This window comes from Manis javanica, chromosome 10 (genome assembly GCF_040802235.1).
Source record: "Manis javanica isolate MJ-LG chromosome 10, MJ_LKY, whole genome shotgun sequence".
NCBI lineage: Eukaryota > Metazoa > Chordata > Mammalia > Pholidota > Manidae > Manis > Manis javanica.
Genome location: NC_133165.1, coordinates 113,903,425 through 113,925,684, shown reverse-complemented (window position 1 = coordinate 113,925,684; position 22,260 = coordinate 113,903,425). Strand labels below are relative to the sequence as shown.

The window sequence follows — 22,260 nt, the reverse complement described above, 5'->3', positions numbered from 1 at the left end:
TGAGAAACACGCACGTGAAGGGAAGGAGCTCCGCGGCTCTGCAGTCCTGGCGCCGGCAGCACCCACTGCCCACCACGGCGGCTCCTGATCCGGCGTCAGATTCGCAGGAGAAAATCCCACGGGGTTGCTGGGTCAGGTGTCCAGCCTGGGCCAATCAGCCACGGTAGAGGCGGGGTCATGGGGGCCCCGCCCCGTCCAGAGAGGGGCGAGGCTGAGGTTGGGGCCGCCACGGACAGGGGGCCGGTCACTTTACAGGTGGAGGGTTTACAGGCTCCAGGACAAAATGTCCCTCGGCGGAGGGCCCCAGAGCCCTGGGACCACCCCAAAGGCCCTGCGGTGGGAGGGAGCCAGGTGCGCTGCGGGTGCAGAGGAGGGAGGGCAGGTGGGGCACAGCCTGGTGGAGAGAACCCTGAGCCCAGGCGGGCGGACTTCCAGGCACCCGGCAGGACAGGCGGGATGGGACCCCCGTTTTGAGCAATGACGCTGGTCCTGAGAGGTGAGCCAAGAGGCGGGAAGGAGTGGATGCGGGCGGGGATGGGGGGCAAGCGCTGTGACGCCCTGGGGGCAGGTAGAGGGAGAGGAGGCTGCTGGGAGGGCTCAGGCCGCAGGGCGCTACTCTCGGGGTGAGGAGGGGGTTGGGGAGGGAAGCCAGCTCAGGGGCGAAGGAAGAGTTCAGGTGGGAACAGCCTGAGTATGAGGTTCTGTGATGACTCGGGAGAGAAGGTAGGAGGGTGGTGGCCACAGGGCAGAGAGGTGAGGGCAGTCGCTGGGGACTTGGGAGTGACTGGCGTGGGCAGATGTGGACAAGGAGGTCTGGAGAGTGGTCAAGATCCCTTGGGAGAGGCTGAAAAGAGAAGGGAGATCGGGGCTGAGCCCTGAGGGACCCAGCATTCAAGGGAGAAGTGCAGGGGAGGGCGCAGGGGGAGGGACGGGACCCCTGAGCGGTGGTCAGGAGGGCCCCGGCCAGAGGACTTGGACTTCACAGCCGTAAGGTCATAGGAGACCCTCAAGACAGGGTCCTCAGAAGGGCGGGGGTGCTGCAAGTGAGAAGGGAGTCCCTTCTCCCCCAATGGTCCCCCTGCTCCTGATTCTTCATTCTTGGGGGCAATTCTCCACTGTGCTGAGAACAATGACCCCAGTCCACGGACGGGGACAGAGATGTCTCTGGCTGGTAGGAGTCAGTGTCTGAAATGTGCTGGGAAATAGCTGCATTCTTTTCCCAGGGCGTCCTAGCAACACCAGCTTCTCCCTGTTTTACAAATGGGAAAACCTGTGGCAGCAGCCATCTGAGGGCGTACGCACGTGGAGGCAGAGCTGGGACCAGGCCTAGGGCCCCAGTGTGCAGCCCAGTCCTCTCCCCTGCTGACCCCATCCATGCTCCAAGAGGTGCTGTGAGTGGAGGTCATGGCCAAGGGGAGGAGGGGAGCTCTGGTTAGGCTTCCCATCAGCAGGCCACAGTCCCTCTGTTCTGGAGCCCGATCTGGTCCCCTGCTTGCCCATGACGCCCTCTCCAGACCCTAATGGTGGGGTGGGGGAGAGCCCCACCCTCCAGTGCTCTGGCTGGGGAGGCCTCAGGTGAGAGCCACTGGGGCGTCCTGGGTGGACGCCACCCTGGTCAGTTGCCAGTGTGTGGACCCCAGGAACACCCATCTCATACACTAGCAGTTTCAGGAAGGAGGTATGAGGGCAGATGGGCTCTCAGCCCAGGGGCAATTCCAGGGGCAGGATGGACCCAGCATTGACTTTGGAGCTTGATGGGGCCAGGTTCAAATCCCAGCTCTGCCACTTGCTACCTGAATGACCTTGGGCAAGTCTGGACCCCATGCCAGAGCCCTAGTCTCCTCATCTATAGAATGGGTTTCTATGCCATCCCTCAGGGCTACAGCAAGGATTACAGTTACCCCTTGAACAGTTGCCTGGCACAGAGACAGAGGAGCCAGTTGATGTTGGGTGTTGACCAACAGGGACCAGCAAGGGAGATAAAGACGAACGGACCCAGCACAGTGTGCCATCGCGTACCTGACAGGGGAGAGCCGATGGGAACTCGCACGATGCAACAGTAAGCCCGGCAATCCTGGGGGGCCCGGGCCCCATTTTTTCCTATAATACAGACCAGCACTGTGCTCCCCACTCCTTGGCTGTGGCCCTGCTCAGTGTGCCTGCCCAACGTGCATCCTTCGAGGCCTGTCTCTGCACCCCCTGGGCTGACATGTTTTAAAATGAGCCAGTCACATGATCCCAGCTGAGCTCTCTTTGACACCCACCATTGGTACCACAAGGAAGGCCCCTCTAAGCTTGTGTTGAAAACAACCAGCCACTGATGGGCCCAGGAGGCCTGAGAAGCCGTGTGCTGCATCCCCCACCCACTCTCGCCTGACCTTGAGGGAGGGTGGGCGGGGCTGGGCAGCCCCACGAAGGAAGCTGGGTGTTTACATTGCAAACAGAGGCTTTTAGGGGACTGCCCTGCCCATTCGGCATCAGGGAGGTGCAGATGCCCAGGTGCCCCGCTACGTGCCCACTGGGTGGCCAGGGGTTCCCACTGTCCAGAGCTGGATTAGCTCCATTTGTCTCCCCAAGTGTCGTGTGTGTTGGGGTGGGCAGAGGGATGCACTTTACCCCCACATTGCTAGGGGAGCAGCCCATGTGTGCTGTCTCTCGGTGCGGAGGCCTCCTCAGGGCTGAGCAGGCTGGCCTGGTGAGCAGGTCAGCAGAGATGCAGGCCCCCGGCTCCCTGCTCCCCGCCCTGCTCAGCCTGCCGCAGCGTCAGCCCTCTAGTACAGTCAGCACTCTGCCCCCCAGTTCCAGGCCCTCATTCATTCACGAGGCAGCCCTCTGGCCATGTCCTGTGCCCCAGCTGCCAGGTGAGCAGCTTGGCAAGGGGAGGTGAAGGCATCAGGCTCCTGCCCAGGGAGAGAAACAAACTGAGGAGAGGCCAGGAGCCACCAGCAGGGGACCCAGCCCCCAGCCCTGCCCCTCAGCAGCGGGGCAGCGCGTGCACGTCACTGCATTCTCTGGGCCTCACACCCTCCACCTCACAGGGCCATCACACCCTCCACCTCACAGGGCCACTGCAAGAGCTAAACAAGGCAGAGCAGATGGGGTGTTTAGGAAGCACCTGGCATGGCGTGCCCATTCAGTTGTCACTGTCAGTACCCTCGCTGCCATCATCCGCGCTGGGGACTGTGGGTCTAAGGAGGGGATGATGGTGCTTTATAGTCGTTACTTCTATCTTCCTAGGCCCCCTGCTAGATGGCCATTGTCACACTCACACACCCAGAGAGGAGTAGAGGAGACGGAGGTCACAAAGCCAGGAGGCTCTGTGTGCAGAGCCTGGATGTGACCCACTCAGCAGGTGAAAGTAGCTGCGCAGGGGAGGGGAGACGTGTGTACGGAGCTTTGTAGAGAGGCAGCTCCCCAGGGGCTCCCCAAGGGCTGATCGCAGTGTCCGTGGGTCCCAGGCGGCCAGCAGCCCTGGGGCCACATCTCAGGAGGGTCCCAGACAGCCATCCCTCCCCCTGGTCCTCCTGCCCTGGCCCGGCTGTTTCCTCATCTTCAGGGAGGCCCCTGAGCTTCCCAAGGCTGCGGATCCAGTGGAGCCCCCGACCCTCCAGCGCCTGCCTTCCAGACTGGTGAAGAACAGACGGGGTGGGGAGCCCTCTGCCAGGGGTCTCCTGCCCAGAATTCCCCTCAGGCCCATCTCATGTCCCCTTGAATGTCTTGAACCCAAGACCCGGCAGGAGGCGAGGAGAAGGCCCGTGTAGGAGCAGCCCAGGCCCCTGCCGGCTGAGCCGAGCCGAGGGACCCAGCCCTGTGAGAGCCACAGCCCCTAGGGGAGGCCCAGGGTCCCGGCAGAACTGCCCCAAGCCTCCGTTTCCCCACCTGTAGAGTGGGGCTGATGACATACATGTCCCAGGACCGTAGAGAGAAATCCCCGAGCTCAGGACTGAACGGGCAGATACACAGTGGGTGCGCACAGAAATGGGCTGTGCTTGGCCCGGCTCCCCTGAGCCCTCCTTGCCAATACCTTGCAGAGCACTATAGGCATGGGGCAAGTATGTGTAGGGTCACAAAGGAGGGAGGGCATGGGGCGCTGAGGCCCAGCCAGGTGGGAAGAGCCCTGGTGAGGGGTCAAGCAGACATGGATTCAAGGGCTGACTCCATCATTTAAGAGCTAGGTGACCTTGATCATGTCATTTAACCTTTCCAAACCTCCTTGAAATGTGTAAGAAGATGTCTAGGAGGTATCTGCACACAGTAGGAGCTTAACTAATGTCATTCTCATTAACACTTCCTTGAGGAAGAGGGGTTCCTTGAACTTGTGAGCAACTGGGGAAAGATGCTTGTTCACAGGCTGATGCATTCTCTCTCTCTCTCACACACACACATGTGCACACATTTACCCCAACTGTTGGGGAAGACAGAGGGTCATTGTTAAGAGGCTCAGTCTCCCTTTCTGTGCATTGGGCAGGACCCCCATGGCTGACCGCCAGACATGGTTACCAGGTTAAATGCAGGAATAAAACCCTAACTGTCCATGACAATACCTGGGGCTTTTCATGCCCAACCCTGGCAGGGTGCTGGTCAACCCATGACAGTGGGCTCTCTAGGAGGAAAGCCCCGATCTGTGGCATTTGCCCATTTCCATGGTGTAAACACTCCCACCATGGTCCATGCCAAGCTGCCAACCTGCGCACCGTGCTGGGAGTAGCTGCGTCCAGACGGCTCTCCAGAGAACCAGCTCCGCGACATGGCAGCTCCTGGCGGCCTCCCTTCTTCCCCTCTCCCAGTCCTCTCCTGCCCTGTAGGCCAGGTTTCCAGTCCCTGCACACAGAGGAACACCAGCCGTGCTCCTGACTCAGGGCCTTTGCACTCACTGTGTTCTCTGCCTGGAATGCTCCTCCTCTGGTTGTAGCTTGGCTGTGTGTTGCTTTCCAGGTGTCAGCTCCAACGCCACCTCCTCCAAGAAGCCTGCCTTGATCAGCTTGAAACTATTGCTGCCCCCACTCACTAACCCTTCCCTGCCATTTTTTGTGATTTCATGCTGTTTTCTTTCCATCATGGCACTTAATTCTACTTGTAAGTGTGACATATGTTCACCTGTCGTGTGTATTTATCTGTCTCACCTACCCCAGAGTTTGCTCCATTGGAACTGGGCCTTATCTGCTTCGTCCCTGCTGTGTCCCTTGTTGTTTATAGTATAGTGCCTGGCACATAGTAGGTGCTCAGGTAATATTGACTGACTGACTGAATGAATGAACGGACAGATGGACAAACCAACGAACAATAGATGTCAGCACCCGCCTAACCTGACACTCCAGGCTCTGCCTGGCCACTGTGCTGCCCCTACCCACTGACTCCCTGCGTGGTGGCTCTAACTGGCAGAGGCCGCCTTGACAGTGCCCGGTTGTGGGACCTGTAATTGCAGGATCCCGCCTCTTCCCCCACCCTCTCCTCGGGAGAAAGGCCCCGGCCCTTTTGTGCAGCCCCTGTTCACACAGGGTTGGGCCTCCTGAGATGGGGCCCAGGAAGGCAGGGGTGGGGGATGGCCAGGCCCAGGTTAGGAAAAGCCAGGGGACTTTGGTCTGGGCCAAAGGGCCAAAGAGAGTGATGCCATTCCTGAGAGAGAGGGTTTCCCCCTGAGAGACAAGGGTGTGTGCCATTAGAGAGGGAGTAATTGGGGGTGGGAGGTAGGGTGATTAATCCACGTGGAAGGATCCAAGGGAAGCTGGGATAGGAGGCCAGGCCCCTGAGGAGGACTTTGGAGACACAGGGGGTAGAAAGATGGACCTGGGCTTGAAATCTGCCCATGTGTGGCCATGGACCATGGTCCCAGCCATGGACCAGGATCCTTGTAGGGAAGCCGGACAAATAATAGCAGTGCCTCCCCAGGGGATTGTTGTGAGCCTAAGTAGATGACAGAGGTTTATGTCAGGTGCCAAGCACACAGTAAGTGCTCAGAAAATACTCACTTCTTCCCACCCTCTCCTAGATTTTCCTCATTCCTGACCCTCCCCTCTCCCAGACTCGGCTGCCCACTCCAGTGCTGACCCAGGAGCCCAGGGCTAGGTAGGCCCCCTCCTCCAGTGTCCCGTGGCTGGCCTGGGGCCCCAGCGCACCGGCTGTGAGCTCATGAGCTCAGGACCGGGTGGGCCTAGGAGAACTCCATCCTCGTGGGCAAGCCCAAGGCTGGTCCACCCTGCCTCTGCACTGAGCCTCTGCCTCGGGCCCCTGGTTATTGGTCCAGCCCTGAGCACCACACCTCCAGCCCTCTACCTGAGGCTCCCCGAGGAGGGGAGCCCCTCTCTCTGCCATCAGGTCCCTCTCTAGGAAGAGGGCCAGTGCCTGGGTCAGTACTGCTATGGGACAGAGGGGACAGTTTGTGCAGTTCCCCGTGAGCCCTGAGCTCTGGGGGCAACAGGGGTCTTGGAGGGCAGAGTATGGGACATGAGGGACACCAGGATGCCTGGCCCAGCCTTCTGTCCCCTTGTTTATGAGTAACAAACACTTTCATTGGCATTTTATCAGCACTATAGAATTTTCAAGAGCAAGATTTTGTGGACTGATGTACCTTAACGCTATTTCAGTTTCTCAGCTAGTGTTATCAAGCGTGATTAACCTATCTCTAGTTCATTCTTTTTATTTTATTTTCTTTGACTGAACTTATCTTCATGGGCATCAATATTTTCCCATGCCATTTCACTGCAGATCTCCTCTTCCAGATGGTGTTCCATCCCTGTCACACGTTGCCCAGCAGAGCTCTGGTACTGTGGGTTTCTTTTGTTGACAATTTCTTTCTGCCAAGGCCAATGTTTCAAAGATCGGTGTTGCAAGTCCTGAATTTAGGAAAGGTCTGATTCTCCCATCAATCCTTAAATCAGTAAGATTTCCTGTATTTGAATTGGGGTGGATTATTTTCCCAGTGAGATTTCTCCTGCACTGAGAGAAGGACCTGGGGTTTGCGGTGACTCCCTACAGCAGAGAGCTTTAGAGATCTGGGGACAGGGTAGGGTCGGGATGGGATTCAGAGTCCCCTGAAGGTGACCCACGTCCTTTACAGCAGAATCAATGTCCATGGAAAATGACAACTACCCAGTTCAGGCAGGACTATTAACAGCGCAAACTCTTTAGGAATGAAGGTTTGAGTCACCCCACCAGGCTACGGCCCGCAGGAGCGGAGGTGCTGGCCCTCTGGCCACACCTCTGCAGCAGGGCCCTGGACAGTGCTGTGCACGCTCCTCGGAAGGCCCAGTGATTCCCTCGAGTGTGGGCAGGACTTGGGATTCAATTCCAACCCCTGGACTATAGCAGAGGGGATAGGTGTTCCTTCTATGAGGTGACACAAGATTCTAACCTCTGTCTTGCTGGCAGCCTCCCTCCTGTGCTGGCTGTGACGACACATGCTGACATGTTGTGACCTGCCATGGGGGACAGCCCCTCATGGCAATGAGCCAAAGAAGGAACAGCAGAAAGCCCGCAAGGAACTCAATGTCACCAACAGCCATGCGCACTTGGAAGGAAATCGTTCCCGGCTGAGTCTCCAGATGAGACCAGAGAGGCTGGACCAGCACCTTGCTTGCAGCCTTGTGACAGCCCCTGCGGCCTGGAGGACCCAGCCGAGCGTTACCTGGACTTCAGACCCACAGAAACCGTGAGATAATAAATGTGTGTTGTTTTGAGCCGCTAAGTATTGTGGCAATTCGTTATGCAGCGACCAACAGCTAATACACCAGGCAAACATAACCATCATAAGCAGGAGCCGAAAGATATGCTTACATCACTGAATACCTGCTTTATGCCATGTACCATCTTAGGTGCTTCACATGCATTATCTTATTTATACCTCACACTCACCATAACCATCTTATTTAGAGATGAAAAAACAGGCACAGAAAGTTCAGCACAACTGGGACACATCAGAGCAAGGTCCAAATCCCAGAGCCTGGCCATGTGCTAAGAACTGGCTGGAGAAATTCCTTCTATGATGAGGTGACACAAGATTCTAACCTCTACCTTGCTGGCAGCCTCCCTCCCGTGCTGGCTGTGACGACACACTCTGACATGTTTGGAGCCCCAAACCCAATACTGAGGAGCCCAGGGTTCACCCCCCAGTCCCCTTTTCCCTCCCTGATCCATCCCTCACCCACACCCTGTTCCTCCTTGGGTGCTGACATCCTTTATCTTGTCACAAAGTGCTCACATGAACATAAATGCACGTACAGTGTCGGTCTGCAGATGTATTTCCCAGAAACACAATATCAATTTTACCTACACTTTTAATAAGCATTTAACCCCTTCAATTGTCTGGTGGTCCATTTGCAGGGGAGACCGAACTACCTGATCATTTCTCACTTCACCTTCCGTACGGGAAATAGATTCAATTAGAAAAATCTATTGCTAATTTGAAAGCTCTGATTCTATAATTTCCTACAGGGAAGACATGTAAATTGTGTGTTATTTAACACCCTTTCATGGCAGGTGAGTTCCTCCGGGGGCAATTATCATCCGCTCTCCACTCTTCTTACAGCTTCCTGACGAGGGGCGAAGGGGGAGGAGGCGGGAGAGCAGGGAAGCATTTTGAAGACTGGTCTCTAAATGGCTTCGGGAACCCCGGCATCAGAAGGGCCTGGGCGTGGATGGCTGCTTGGTGCCCACCTGCTCACCCGTCACTGGGCCACTGACTGTCACACAGGTCGGAACCCCAAGTCCTCTGTTCTTTTCATAATCATCTGGAAGCTGGAAAAGCTGGGTGGGGAGAGGCAGTTAGGAAACCCAGCTTTGCATTCCAGCGTCACCGTCCCAGCTGCGTGGCATGGAGCTGTCCCTTGACCCATCCGGCCCTGGTCTCCCGCCGTACCATGGGGCAGCCATAATCTCTAACCTGAGCTGTTGGGAGCCCCAAACCCAATACTGAGGGTAATATTTTAGGGGGCTTTGCAAACCACAAAGCACCATCCCCCTGGGAGGGGGCCAGCATTGGGAGTCACACCCTGGGCCACCCACTCTGGGTCTGAGCTCCCCCCTCCGCCCCCTCCCACAAACTGCCAAGAAGTGTTTCCTCTAATTGGGCCCAGATCATTCTGGCTGAGGGGTGTTTCAAGGTAAGACTATTTCCTCCCATGCAGCTGTGGCTCTGTGCCTCCCCTACACACACACACACGCACGCATGCACACACCCCACACAGATCTGTGCAGATGCCTCCAAAGGAATGTTCAAGAAGCCAGGACCACCAGGCGCCTCAGGGAGGGAGCTGGGGCAGGAAGGAGGGGCGCCACGGGAGCTGGTTTTATTTGTGCCATTTTGTACCCCTGGGGTTTCTTCCCCTCTGGCTCCCCACCCCGCCTTCCTTCAACATCCATCCATTGTCTATTCAAAAACATGATTCTATACATTTACGCATCAATTCGTTTCCAAGAAATGAAGTGTGTGCCCCGAGCTCCCCTCCGTTCCCCGAAACAGGGCCCTCCTTTCTGGCCTCCGCAACCTCCGCCTGCGGTCAGGCCACTCACTCCCCTAGACGCCCAGGCTGGGCACCCAGGAGGCTGCTTCCACCTGGAGCTCTCCCTGGAGCTGGGCCTCGAAGAGGAGCAAAAGTCCGCGCTTCCCCCAGAGCTGTGAGCAGATGCACCCCGAAACCGAGTACACCGGGGTGGGGCACCCCGGCTCCGCCACGACCCACCCCAAGCTGCAGGGGAGCCGCTGGCCTGCCGGCGGGGGTGGGCGCCACCTGCTGGGCATAGGTGAGAAGCGCGTCCGGTGCCGGCGTGGGCGTCGGTTCCTGGGAGGAAGGCAGCGCTCGGGCCACGCAGCCCCGGGGCGGGTGGGTCCTGGGCTTCTGCGGGGGCCGCAGCACCCTCCTCCCCACAAGTTTCTCTCAACAGCGGCCTCACGGTGCTGTTCACAGACGTGACATCTTTATATGTCAGAGGTGTGTCAGACACTAAATCTCTATTATCTCCCCAAACGCCGACCAAGTGCCAGCCCCTGGGCCGGGCACTGGTGACATGGTGGCCAAGAAGGCGGCCGTGGCCGGCACGGGCCCTGGAAGCGAGAGGCTGAGACCGAGCCACTTGTCACACAGGAGCCCTTAAACCACAAACATAATCGTGCTTAATGGAGAGAGAGTGTAACATTGCCCCAGACGCCCTCCCCTGGAGCTCTGCAGGGTAAGAAGGGTATGATTGCTGTTTACAGAGGTGGCGTGGCGCACACAGCAGGGGAAGGTGGAGCTGAGACAGGACGCTCCTGTGGCTGGGGGGCAGGAGGGCTCAGCGTCCCCAGGAGACCCCCTTCTGGGCTGCAGAAACAGCCTCTGACTCCCTCTCTTAGTAAGGCCCCAGGGAACAGCTGTTTCTCCAGAGGCTCATTTCGGTGGGTTTCTGCCATTGCCGGGAGTTAGACCCGCGCCTGCGAGAGCTTTTCTTTTCCCAGCTCATCAAGGGACGAGCCCGTTAACACCCAGTCCTCGAACGCCGGCCACCACGGACCACCTTTGCTCCTCCACCTCCAGCCCTGTCTCACTGAATGAGCCCACCATCCTCCACTAGGGAAAAGGGTCCCTGAAGGAAGATGTGGCAGTCCTGGGGCCGCCTGGGAATTGCCCTCTCCTCCCCAGCCTCAGTTTCTCCTCCTGTCTAGTAAGAGGTCAGACGGGACGCTCTAAAAACCTAGGCTGATCTGAAGTGTGATGATGCCCTTTGGTACCACTTGGATTTCTTCACGCATCTCCCTTCACCAGAGAGTGCAGCGACGCACAGACCCCTTAGACCTACTGCGTCCTCAGCTTCCCCGAGGTGACCCATCTTTGGGAGATCAAAGCCAAATGGTTTGGAGACTTGGAGCAAACCAGACTCCAGGGCCACATGCAGCTCACGGTTACGGCAGCCAGGACAGTGATGCGATGCAGCGGCTGCTGGGAGGGCTCTGAAGGCCTGGCCCTGGGGCAGGACCCCTCCCTCTCTCAGACTGGCTCCTCACTGTATCTGCAGACGCTTCTAGAGCTGGGTCTGAAGCCCGTTAGTGGGTAAGTCGCTAACGTCTCTAGACGTGGTGGAGGGGAAGTGGGTTGGAATCCAGTTCCCAATTCCAGCACTGCCGTTTTATCACCAGGAGACGGGCGGCTTGCCTAGCTTGTCCATTGGTGTCCCTTCTCATCACTGGTTAAACGAGGGTGATGGCAGGACCTGCTTCCTTGATGAGATGATCCTGTACACAGAGGGCAGAGCCTGGGTACTGCTAGCACCCATGAAGAGTCAACCCCAGTGGGCGGTGTTGGCCAGCCTCCCCGAGTGGGCCTCCCTGAAGATGGAATGAAGACTGGATTGACTGCACACACCGATCACCTTGCACGGCATTTGGACTTTTACATCTATTATCTCATGTGACCTACAGAACCCCTCCTTCCATCCCCATTTTTCAGTTGGGGAAATTTAGATCCAGAGAGGGGGAATGATATTTCCAACATCACACTGTGCTGGGGAGGAGTCAGATTCAAACTGGGAAGCTCTGGAATCAAACCCTGATCTAGGGGAATGTTCGCTTCAACTCATCAGGAGAGCAGCGTGGACCCCAGGGCAGGGTCCTGGTGGAGAATCAGCCCGCTTACCCACATCCCAGGCGGCAGCTCCCCACTGTGGCCACATGAGGGCAGCCGCATCCCGGCCGTCGCCAGGACGTGCTCGTTGGCTGACTTCCCATCCGCCGGGTGACCGGTGGCAAGGCAGCCCCAGGTGGCAAGGCAGCCCCAGGTGGTGGCAGGGCCGGGCACAGAGGAAGAGGGCTATGGTTTTGTTCAGTTTACATAGAATTTTTAAAAAATTATAATTGGCTGCCAGCATTTAGAAATCAGGAGATTTCATACCCATATTCAGATTTCTAGGCTTTCTTGGAAAAGCAGAAAATCTGATAGTGGGTGCCCACTCTCTCTGCCTGGAAGTCACAAGCTGCACTGGACAGCTTCATCTCCATCAGCACCACTATCTCCCAACCCCCAACACACACACACACACACACACACACACACACACACACACACACACACACATCTATGTGACCCTTGGCTTCGTGAGGCATTAGCATCCAAGACCACTGCGGACTTCCCAGCAGGGTGAGGCCGCGTTTCTCAACCTCTGCTGACAGTCTGGGTCAGCTCATTCCTTGCCGTCTGGGAGCTGTCCTGCACATTGAAGGACGGCCAGCAGCACCTCCACATGGATAAACAGCAGAGTGGTGGGACGTCAGGGACTGCCTCATCGTCTGGTCCCCAAATGCTCCCAAGAGGAACTGTGAGCCCATAAGCGAGGGGTGTTCAAGTCAATCGAAAGTTTCACAAAGTCTTGCAGGCCTGGGGTACATGTCCCGGGTGCAACAGCCCAGCTCCTGATAACATCAGGCCCTTCTGCCAGGCATTTAGACAGCCCCGAGCTTTCCTACAATGCGGTCTACTGGGTGGGGGCAGAAAAAGAAAAGGGACCTTTGGCCCCACTGACAGGCTCAAAGCCTTCATTCTCTGAAAGAAGCGGAGGCCTGCTGGGTATCGCTGACTCCGTGACGACAGAGGGAATTCCTGAAGGTCACACATCTGAGGCCACACGGAGCAGAGCCCAGGAGGCCACACTCCTTCACCACCCTCCCCGCTTCCAAAGTCCCACCATTTTTCAGAGAAAGCTGGGCTGCGTGCTGGAGCCCAACCCCCACAGCCACCTTCAGGATGTGCCCCATCCAGTCACCATCTCAGCCCACTCAAAGCCAGGTCAGTGCCCTCTGGACTCCCTCGGTGGGCGGTGCCACTGCGCCCAGAGTCCCTCAAGCCTGAAACTCAGCTTTTCTGAGTCCCCGGAACCCCACATCCCAACCCAGCCCACCACCAAGCCCTGTCAATCCTCCCCAGGCCCAGATTTTAAGATGACACAAATTGGCTGAGCGGCTGTCAGTGGTGCCCCTTTGAAACGGGCATGTGCTCTCAAGCGGGCCGCAGGCCGCACTGTCCCCTGCCCCCTCTAACTTTGGGGCCGTGTCAGTTTCAGTCCAGTGTTGGGTTGCCCTGATGTGCTCTTTATAGTGCAGGAATGAAAAGGGGCAGAGAAGGCTGTCTGTTGGAAGAAAATAAGTCAGAGACTACTTTCTTCAAGGGAGAGAAGGCAATTTCTAAGGGATGGTATGCGACCAAAATGTGTTTGTGCAATATTTCTTACTCTTAACCTGTCTGACCACTATAGGCTTTGGCGTTTGCAACCCTTGAGATAGAGCCGTCCCGAGAGAGCGTGCCAGTGGGGCGAGGGGGCCCGAAGGGGAGGAGGAGAGGAGCCATTTTAGCTAATAGGGGTCTCCTCCCTCTCCAGTCCCAATGGGGGGGCGGTGCATAGTCACTGCCCACTCCCTGATTCATGGTCATTGCTACGTCCATGCACCCCTTTCCTGTTCTCCCCACAGAGTTCCTACTGACTGAGCCTCCACTTCAACCAGGTGGGCAGTGGTTTCTGGTGATCTGAAAACCACTGAGGCCAGCTGTGGGCACAGGGGGAGCCCCAGGGTGGGCAAGGGCCTCCTAGGTCCCACTTACATTTTGGTGCGCATCCCACCAAAACTTAGAGCTGCCTGCACCTGTATGAAGCTGGCACTGCACAAGGGTGATGGTGTTCTTCTCTGATCTGAGCCCTTATGAGGAAAGAACGCATCTGGGCCCTCGAGGCAACAACTGTCTTAGTTCCCCACTGTCCCCCCTTGTACAGAGAACAGTGTGAGATCACACTTTCTCTGGTGGAGAACCTTCCAGAATCACGAATTGCTGCATCCCCCTTTAATACCACCTCTCGATCTAAACTAGTCCTTTGATTCCATGCTCCTGTGGTGGGAGCATCGCTAATATTTAAAGCTCATTTTTAAATCTAATTTTGTCCCTCCCCCTACCCACTAGATCAAGCCCCCAAAAGGGAATCCCTCTGCATTCTTTCCCTTTTCGTTGTTTTTCCTGAGAGAAATGAGGACGGTCCTGGATTTATATTTATTATTTTTCAATGTTTAAAACTGTGACTGTGTCATACATACAAGAGTGTACATGTCTGTCAAAGAATTAAAATAAAACGCTCACCCATGCAGCCACCGCCCAGATGGAGAAACAGGGCTCTGTCTGCTGTGCCCTAGAGGTGACGACTGTCCTGAATTTCATGCCAGGTGCACCCTCGCTCCTCTTTTAAGATGTTCTACTTACGATGAGCTTGCCCGTTTTTAACTTCCTATCAACAGGACCAGTGCTGGATCTGAGACCTGCTGCTTTCACTGTCTCTGATACCCACGTGGTTGTGCATGGCTGAAACTGATGAGGTGGCATCGCTGTATTCTATTTTGCGGTATTCCATGCTCTGTATTCTTCCCACTGCTGATGCACATTTGGGGGTAGGTTTCAGGTTTGGGGAGCACACATGCAAGAGGTTGTCTGCAGTCCGCACCTGGGAGCAGAGTTGCTGGATCACAGAGTAGTTGCACCTCCAGTTATGCTTTCTCAGCACATTGAAGCCTTGTGCTTATTTTTCTCATGTTACTAAAACCCTGGTTAGAACCTAACCACCACGTCAAAAAGCATTGGCATCATGGATTTGTTCTCATCTTAAAAAGAATATTTTCTATACTTCATTACATATGGTACTATATATCTCTCTATGTATATTATGTCACTTACCTAAATATCTATAGATATAGTTCCCTGTATCAAGTTAAGGACGTTCCTTTCAATTGCTGGTTTGTATCAAATGTCTATAATGAACTAATATTGAATTTCATTGAAATTTTTTCATTTAATCAAAGGATCATATGTTTTTTCCTTAAAACTGTTAATGTGGTGAATTTATTAATTTAATAATAATAGGTCAACCTTACATAAACACAATTTAATCACGTTGTACTATACTTTTCAATTATTATTGCTGAAGTCACTGTGCTAATATTTTTAAAGAATTTTTGGATCTATGTTCATGAGTAAAATTAACGTGGAATTTTTCTTTAGTGTACTGTCTTCCTCTGATTATCAAGCTTACACTAACCTGATGAGGCAAATTGAAGTGTGTGGACTGCATGTCTCCATTCTGAAGGTGATTGGAAATGATCTGTGCTTTGAATGTTTAGCAGAATTCATCTGTAAAACCATCTGAGATTGTTGTTTTCTTTATAGGAAGATTTTAACCTGCTAATTTAATTTATTTAATAATTATAGGACCATTCAGGTTTTCTATGACTTCTAGAGTCAATTTTTATTAAATTCTATTTTTCTAGGAATTTTATTACTTTGTTTAATACACATTTATAGCATAAAGGTCATCTATAACACCCTTATATCATCCATTAATCTATGTTGCATTTATAATTATGTCCCTTTTCATTACTGATGTTGTTTATTTGTGCTTTTATCTTAATTAATCTTATAAGAGATTTGTCTAATATTTTTAGTCTTCTCAAAAAATCATCTTTTGTCTTAAGTCATCCTCCTATTTATGTTTGTTTTCTATTTCATTCATTTCTGTTCTCTTTTAATGCTGCCCTAGATTAATCTCTAACGTCCTGTAATATGTTTTCTATTCATTCTAACTTTTCCTGCCCCTGCCCCTTCCTTGACCTCCTTTCAATCATTTGAGATTTTTATATTATTTTTCTTATCCTATTTTTTCTTTCTAGTTGTTTAGAAGTCACACATCCAATGACTAGCTTCCTGTGTTGACCCAAGCTATTTTAACACTGAGCACTTACCTAACAAAGTCTAAACTTAATCAGTGTATTTGTCCTCCTCCCAAATAACAGAAGGAACTTGAAAACTCTAATTTTGACCAGCTCCTCCAAAATTATATGGTGTTGTCCAGTATATTTATATTAGCCTTTTTGTTCCCTACCGTAAATTAGACATTATTATTGTGGAGTCATTCCGTCTGTTTTTTTTTTTTTTTAGTTTCCCTCCAAATATTTGCCAATGTCTTTGCCCATTTTCCAAACCTATCTGGCCTTTTCTCTGGAATAATTTTCATGCTGCCTCAAGTACATTACATTTAGTTTTCTTGAGTGAGACTCTTTTGATGGTAAAATCTCACAGTTTTTATTTGTCTGAATATGTCATTTAACTCTCATTCCTGAAAAAAGTACACAGCTCTAAGTTGACAGTTATTTTTTTCTCAGCACATTGAAGATCGGATTCCACTGTTCTCTAGGTTTCACGGATGACAGTGAGAAATCAGCTGTAAAGCTAACTATCGATCCTTTGAAGATAATATTTTTTTTTACCGATGATTTCAACATCTTCTCTTTTACTTTGATGTTCCACAATTTTACTATTGTGTGTCTATATATGAATCTCTTTTTAATTATCTTGCTTGGGATTCACTGAACTTCCTGGCTCTGAGGTTTGGTGTCTACAACAATTCTGCAAGATTATTAGCCATTATCTCTTCATGTATTTCCTGTTCCCCATTCTATTATCTCCTTCCAGAACTCTGACAAGATATACATTAGTCTCTCCCTATGCTCTGGATAATCCCCTCGGCTCTACTAGATTAATAATCCTCTCCTTGGCTGTATCTAATCAGCTATTCAATTTATAAATTGAATTTCAAATTTCAAGTATTCTATTTCTCATTTCTGTAAGTTTTTTTTTTCCAAATCAGGCTTTTATTCCTGCTCGTATTTTCAAACTTCTCTTTCATTTAAAAACCCAAAAAATAGTTTTTTTTTAATTTATTTGTTATTTGCCTATGATCATTTCAAATCTAAAGGCTTTAAAGACTCTGTTTCTACAGTCTCTTGCCCCTGCTGGTTCTTTCTCCCTGTGGAGTTTATTATTTTTCACGATGAGCTGTTCCTTTTCTCTGGAACTTTATTTGTGGGCAGTCTATAAAGCTGACATGTTGTTGAATTTCTCAAGGGAGGTTTAGGACTTGTTTTTATCAGTTGACTGAGGGTAAAACCAAGCAGGTCCACTTTAAATTCCCTGCTTGAGTACTTTTAAACCACACAAGTAGTATGAAATCAAACTGAAAATCATGGGAGGGCCACCTTGTGTTTACACATTCTCAAAGGAGATCTTTTTCCTCTCAGCCCAATGTCAAGGTCAGAACAAGCAGGGAGAGATTTCAGTTCTCTTCTGCAGGGTGAGATTGACTTTTCCTTCTTTCTTACACTCCAGATATTGCCGTTTGGGACTCTGGCTTTGAAGGGGTCTCCTAGCAGATGCCCCCCACTCTAGATGCTGCCCAACATGCCTCTCCTGCTGCTTGCATCCCATGCAGCCACAGAAGAAGAAGGTTAAAGGTTCCCGGCCTCACTTCATCTTGGAGATCCGTCATTTCCTTACTTTCATGCCAACTCAGCAATGTGTAAAAAGAAAGTCCTTAAAAAATATTTTATTCAGCATGTTAATTATAATCAGGGGAGTTATTAAAGGTTTCTAATCTGACAGAGTGCTGGAAACAAAAGTTCTTTCTGAGAACTTTCCAGAATTTTCTCTGGCCTTCAGCCTGTGCTTCTCTTTTAACATGCACTGCAGCATATTGTAATTATCCATGGGTCTGTTTTCTGCTCAAGACCACAGGCTCTTCAAGCGCCAGGAGGAAGGAAAGCTCGGTGTCCTCCAACCTGACGTGGGTGCAAAACAATGAAGGTGCCTAAGAAGCCTGTGGAGAAAGGTGAACAAATGGATGAATGAATCCTCGTGATAACTTCTAACCTACTTCATCAGCACATGCTGTGAATTTCAAGAACAACCGGTGTCCTGGGAGTGTATCGTGGGCTCTCCTAGCATGCTGGGAGAAGGGATGGCATTTATGCAGGATATGGGCATGTCACTCACTACTAAACCCATACCTTGGTCCGAAGGACCATATTTCAGGCAGGATATAGTCAAGAAAGCTTCAGAACTGACCAGTAAAAAAAAAATGTTAATGCCACAAAATGAAAATACTTCATGCCAGTTAGAATCTCACCAATCAAATTAGGGGCCCGTGGATTTTAGCAGCCCTAACCAGAGGGCCTGACCAACGGGTATCAAAAGCCTGGCAGATAATAAGCTGGATTGTCTGATGGAGCTCAACCCTCATCTTCCTTAAAATGGAACTGATCCTGGTCCCTAAATATACATGCGTCTTTCAAAACCTTGCTCCTTTCCCCACCTACCTTCACACTTCTGGCTCAAGGGGAGAAAATAACCTACAAGCAATTCATCTTCTTCAAGGGCTGCTGGCAAGCATATATAGTTTTTCACAGCTGAGTTATTTCTGATCTTGGTCCTACAGAGAGCACAGAGGCTGGGAGACATGTGGAAGCTGCGCCAAGCCAAACAGTGTCTCAAAGTCGGCACTGGATCCACGAGCCTCATGAAAGTTTTACAAAAACTTTCTAGTTTTACAAAAAACACCTTAAAACACTCGTGATATAAAACCAGTGAAAATGAGAGTCAGAGAGGGGATGGTCCTGAGTGTGAGAGTGAGTTGGCCTCTCAGTCCCCAAACATGTGGCCTCGGGGCTTGTGAAGAACCACAAAACACTGGAGTTAAACAGGCCCAGGCTCCCCTGGTGACAGCCAAACCCAGAGGTGCGAGGAAAGGCTGGCCTCTCTTCTCAGCTGTGTGACCCTCGGCACGTCACCTACGTTGAGTCTCCATTTTCTGAACATAAAACAGAAGTGATGGTGATGCTAATAAGCCTACCTTATAAGGTTGTCGTAACAATCACACAACATCACATGTGTAGCTATATACAATCACAGTGTCTAGCAAGTTCCCAGAGCAGCTTAATGTTCATGGTATGACAGTTTCTTCTTTGCTGCATGACATTTTTATTATTGTATTGACATTTCTGAGATGACAATGATGAAGGAGAAGAAATCGAACCTGAGACACAGACATGAATAAAGTCACTTTAAAAATCGGTGTCAGAAGCTGGATGACAGCCCAGCTCTCCAGACTTCCGGTCCTGTGTTCTCTCACCATTGCTCATGTCTAATAGTCACCATGTGTCTAGTGTTACTGTGAACTAAATCTCTAAAGTGGTTTTGTATTCACTCAGTGCTTCCATACATGTCTTCTTACTTCTGTTTTATATTAGGGAAAACTTGAAAAAAATAGAAGAAAAGCTACCAGTGGCACTCTGAAAGAAAGCAGATATTGTGCCTATGAAACAAGAACAGGACACTACTAAAAATGAGCGCTGAGAGAATGTAAAAAGAGCTCTTGGAAATTAAAAAATAGCAGAGATCTAAATAGTTAGTAGAGGAGTTGGATTACAACTTTGAAGAAATACTCCAGAAAGGAGAGCAAAAGGACAGAGATGGAAGACAGGAGATGTGTCGGTTAATTTCATGTGATCCTTGGCTGGATGACAGGATGCCAGTATTTGGCTGAACATTAATTCTGTGGCTGTGAGGTCTTTTACAGATGAGATCAGCATTGAACTGGCAGGCTGAGTAAAGCAGAATGCCCTTCCTAATGTGGGTGGGCCTCATCCAATCTGTTGAGGGCCTAAAGAACAGAAGGATGGAGGAAGGGAAGCTTTGCTCGCTCTGTCTGACTGCTTGAGACATCGGCCTTCTGCTCTCAGACTGGACCTTACACCATCAGCCTCTGGAACTGCATCACTGGCTTTACTGGGTCTCCAGCTTGCAGACAGCTGATCATGGGACTTCTCAGCCTCTATAATTTCATGAGAGAGAATAGATAGAGATAGATAATAGAACCAGTAAGATAGGTATAGATACAGATAAAGACGTAGATCCTACCAGTTCTCTTTCTCTGGAGAACTCTGACTAATACAGGAGGAAAAAAACGAAGCAGTCCAGGAGACATGACATCCAATTAATAGGAGTTCCAGGGAGGCAGACCAGAGAAAATGGAGGGAAGAATTTGTTAATAATTTAGGGAATATTCCAAAACAAATGAACCTAAATATATAGATTACACAGACCAGCAAGGACCCTTCTGAGCCAAGCATTAACAGGTCCATACCAGGGCACAGCACCATGCAACTTGAGATGCTGAGACAAAGAGAACATCCCATAAGCTTCCAGGGAGAGGAAAAGGGTCACGCAGGAGGGTCAGGAACAGCTTTGAGCTTGCGGGCAGCACAGGCAGCTGGCAGGCACAGGAGCAATGCATGGGAAATGCTGAGGGAAAAGTATTTCCAAGCTAGAGTTCTTTATCCAGACAGGCTATCAATCCAAAATGAGGATGGAATGAAGATATTTTTAGACATGTGAGGTCTTGAGGCTTTTACAGCCAATCCTCATTATACACAGATTCTTTATTTGCATGTTCACCTACTCGCTAAAATGTATTTATAATTAACCTCAAAATCAATACAGTGCCTTCAGGGTCACTCACAGACATGCACAGAGTGACAAAAACAAATGTGAGTGACCTCAGCTGACTCTCTGCCTCTTCTCCAATACTGTACACAGGTGTTCTTTTTGTGGTTCTGTTTTTGTGCTTTTTTTTTTTTCTGGTGATTTCACTGTTTAAAATGGTCCCAAGCATAGTCTGAAGGGTTGTCTTGTGTTCCCAAGGGTCCCCAAGTGAAAGACTGGGACGTGCCTTATGGAGAAAAGGCGTGTGTCAGATTAGCTTCTTCCAGACATGAGTTATGGGGCTGCTGGTTAATGAATTGGCGGCACACATTAAATAGGGTGTCTCTAAACAGAAAATACACACAAAAAAAGATTAGGTATTGATCGGTTGTTGAAAATGTGGTGACCGCAGACTCATAAGAGCCTAACCTTGTAATTCCTCCCAGGAGCGGTGGCCCAGTATTGGCGAATTCAGCGTTTATAGAGATCGTACAGAACATAACTACTTCGAATAATGGGAATGGGCCACGCTTTCCTTATGCTCTTTCTCAGGAGGTTACCAGAGCAGATGCTTTACCAGAATGAGGGGGAAAACCAAGAAAGAGGAAGATAAGGGATACAGGAAATGAGAAAGGCAAAGGAACCCCCAGGCTGTGAGGGGGGCGACCCCAGACAGAAGACAAGCCCCAGGCCTGGAGAGTCCCAGCTCCCCAGGTGTGGGCTCCTCCAGGCGTGGAGAAGACCAGGGGCATCTGAAAGCCCTGTGAGAAAGTGCAGGACTGAGTTAGAGGCCATTTCTCTGCACAGAAAACTGGGCAAAGGAGAAACAGGACAATAATTAGCTGGCGCAGGGGAAACCACTGCAGGTTAGATGCATCATAGATAAGGTAAGAGCACTTTCTCTATCAGCCCCTGTGCAAAACAGCATTTTATGCGAATTAATTCATTTAAAGCTACAGCCCTGCAAGGCTGTGTGGACAGCTTTAATCAAAAGGTTGAGAACGTGTCCAGGACCACACAGCTAATAAACGATAGGAGGATTGGAACCTAGGCAGGCAGCCCCAGTCTCCATGCCAAAACAGAGGTGACCAACATTCTAAGTCTGTATGGAGAGGTCTGAGGCCATGGGACGATGTATGTGGGCGGGATGTGCGGGGTGGGGGAGAATGTGGCAGGAAACAGCAAAATCCTCACCTTCCAGAACAAAGAGCAACCGACAAGGCTGACAGCTACAAAACTAAGATGCAGGCCCAGAGGCTCAGAGGTCAAAACCAAAGTAATTAGTGCAAGGAGCTGAAATGGTCACCTCTGGGGAGGGCACCGGGGGAAGAGCAGGGCAGGGTAGGGGGCAGGAAAGTGCTGTGTTTCTTAACAAACCTTGTAGAACTATTTGCCTGTATACGTTTGTTCAAAATAAAAGCTAAAAATAAAGAGAAGAAATAAACAACATCCCCCTGGAGCTAAACAGAATCTGCAAGCCTTGGCTGCCAGGGTGAGGCCTGGGCCCAGGGAGTCGTCCCTTTATTTCATGTTTCCCCTGTGACCCCGCCCTTGACCTGGTAGAAGCCCCTCTGGCCTTACAGCATCACTGGGGCTATCCCCCCACCCTCCATGCAAATTAGGGCTCTGGACTGGGTGAAGACCCTGGCAGGGAATTGCCCTCGTGACCCCATCTGCACCAACTTTCTAGCTCATTCAGGAGCTCCTGGTATTGCCGTATTGACGTCAACTGCAAATGAGGGATCCTCCCAGGGATGCATCAGCCTGGCCCCTCAGCTCACAGCCATGGTCCCTAAGAGAAACAGGGCTGCCAAGGGCTGTCCCTGCACACCCTCATGATGCAGGCACAGGCTGCCACCTGGGGCCCTCAAGAGGTGCACACGGCACCTGAGGCCACAGAGACAAAGTAGAAGGTAATGGCGGAGGGGGTGGGGTGCTCTTGGGCATGTGG

General features: G+C 51.4%; 3 long non-coding RNA genes across 5 annotated transcripts; all 3 read left to right on the top strand.

Moving 5' to 3' along the window:
• Positions 1-207: 207 nt before the first annotated feature.
• On the top strand, positions 208-7,647 carry LOC140843832 (uncharacterized). The gene is made up of 4 exons (XR_012121796.1): positions 208-496; positions 1,878-2,059; positions 6,706-6,877; positions 7,369-7,647. It is a non-coding gene; the product is annotated as an uncharacterized lncRNA (long non-coding RNA).
• Positions 7,648-8,528: 881 nt separating this feature from the next.
• LOC108387142 (uncharacterized) lies at positions 8,529-11,725 on the top strand. Of its 3 annotated transcripts, none has more exons than XR_012121629.1 (3): positions 8,529-8,689; positions 9,516-10,164; positions 10,430-11,725. It is a non-coding gene; the product is annotated as an uncharacterized lncRNA (long non-coding RNA). The 3 variants fall into 3 exon arrangements; XR_012121628.1 differs by having other exon boundaries at positions 8,529-9,738; positions 9,974-10,164; XR_012121626.1 differs by having other exon boundaries at positions 8,529-9,738; positions 9,880-10,164.
• Positions 11,726-11,732: 7 nt separating this feature from the next.
• Positions 11,733-21,607, top strand: LOC140843660 (uncharacterized). Its single transcript, XR_012121630.1, has 3 exons — positions 11,733-14,392; positions 15,000-15,084; positions 17,160-21,607. It is a non-coding gene; the product is annotated as an uncharacterized lncRNA (long non-coding RNA).
• Positions 21,608-22,260: the final 653 nt, after the last annotated feature.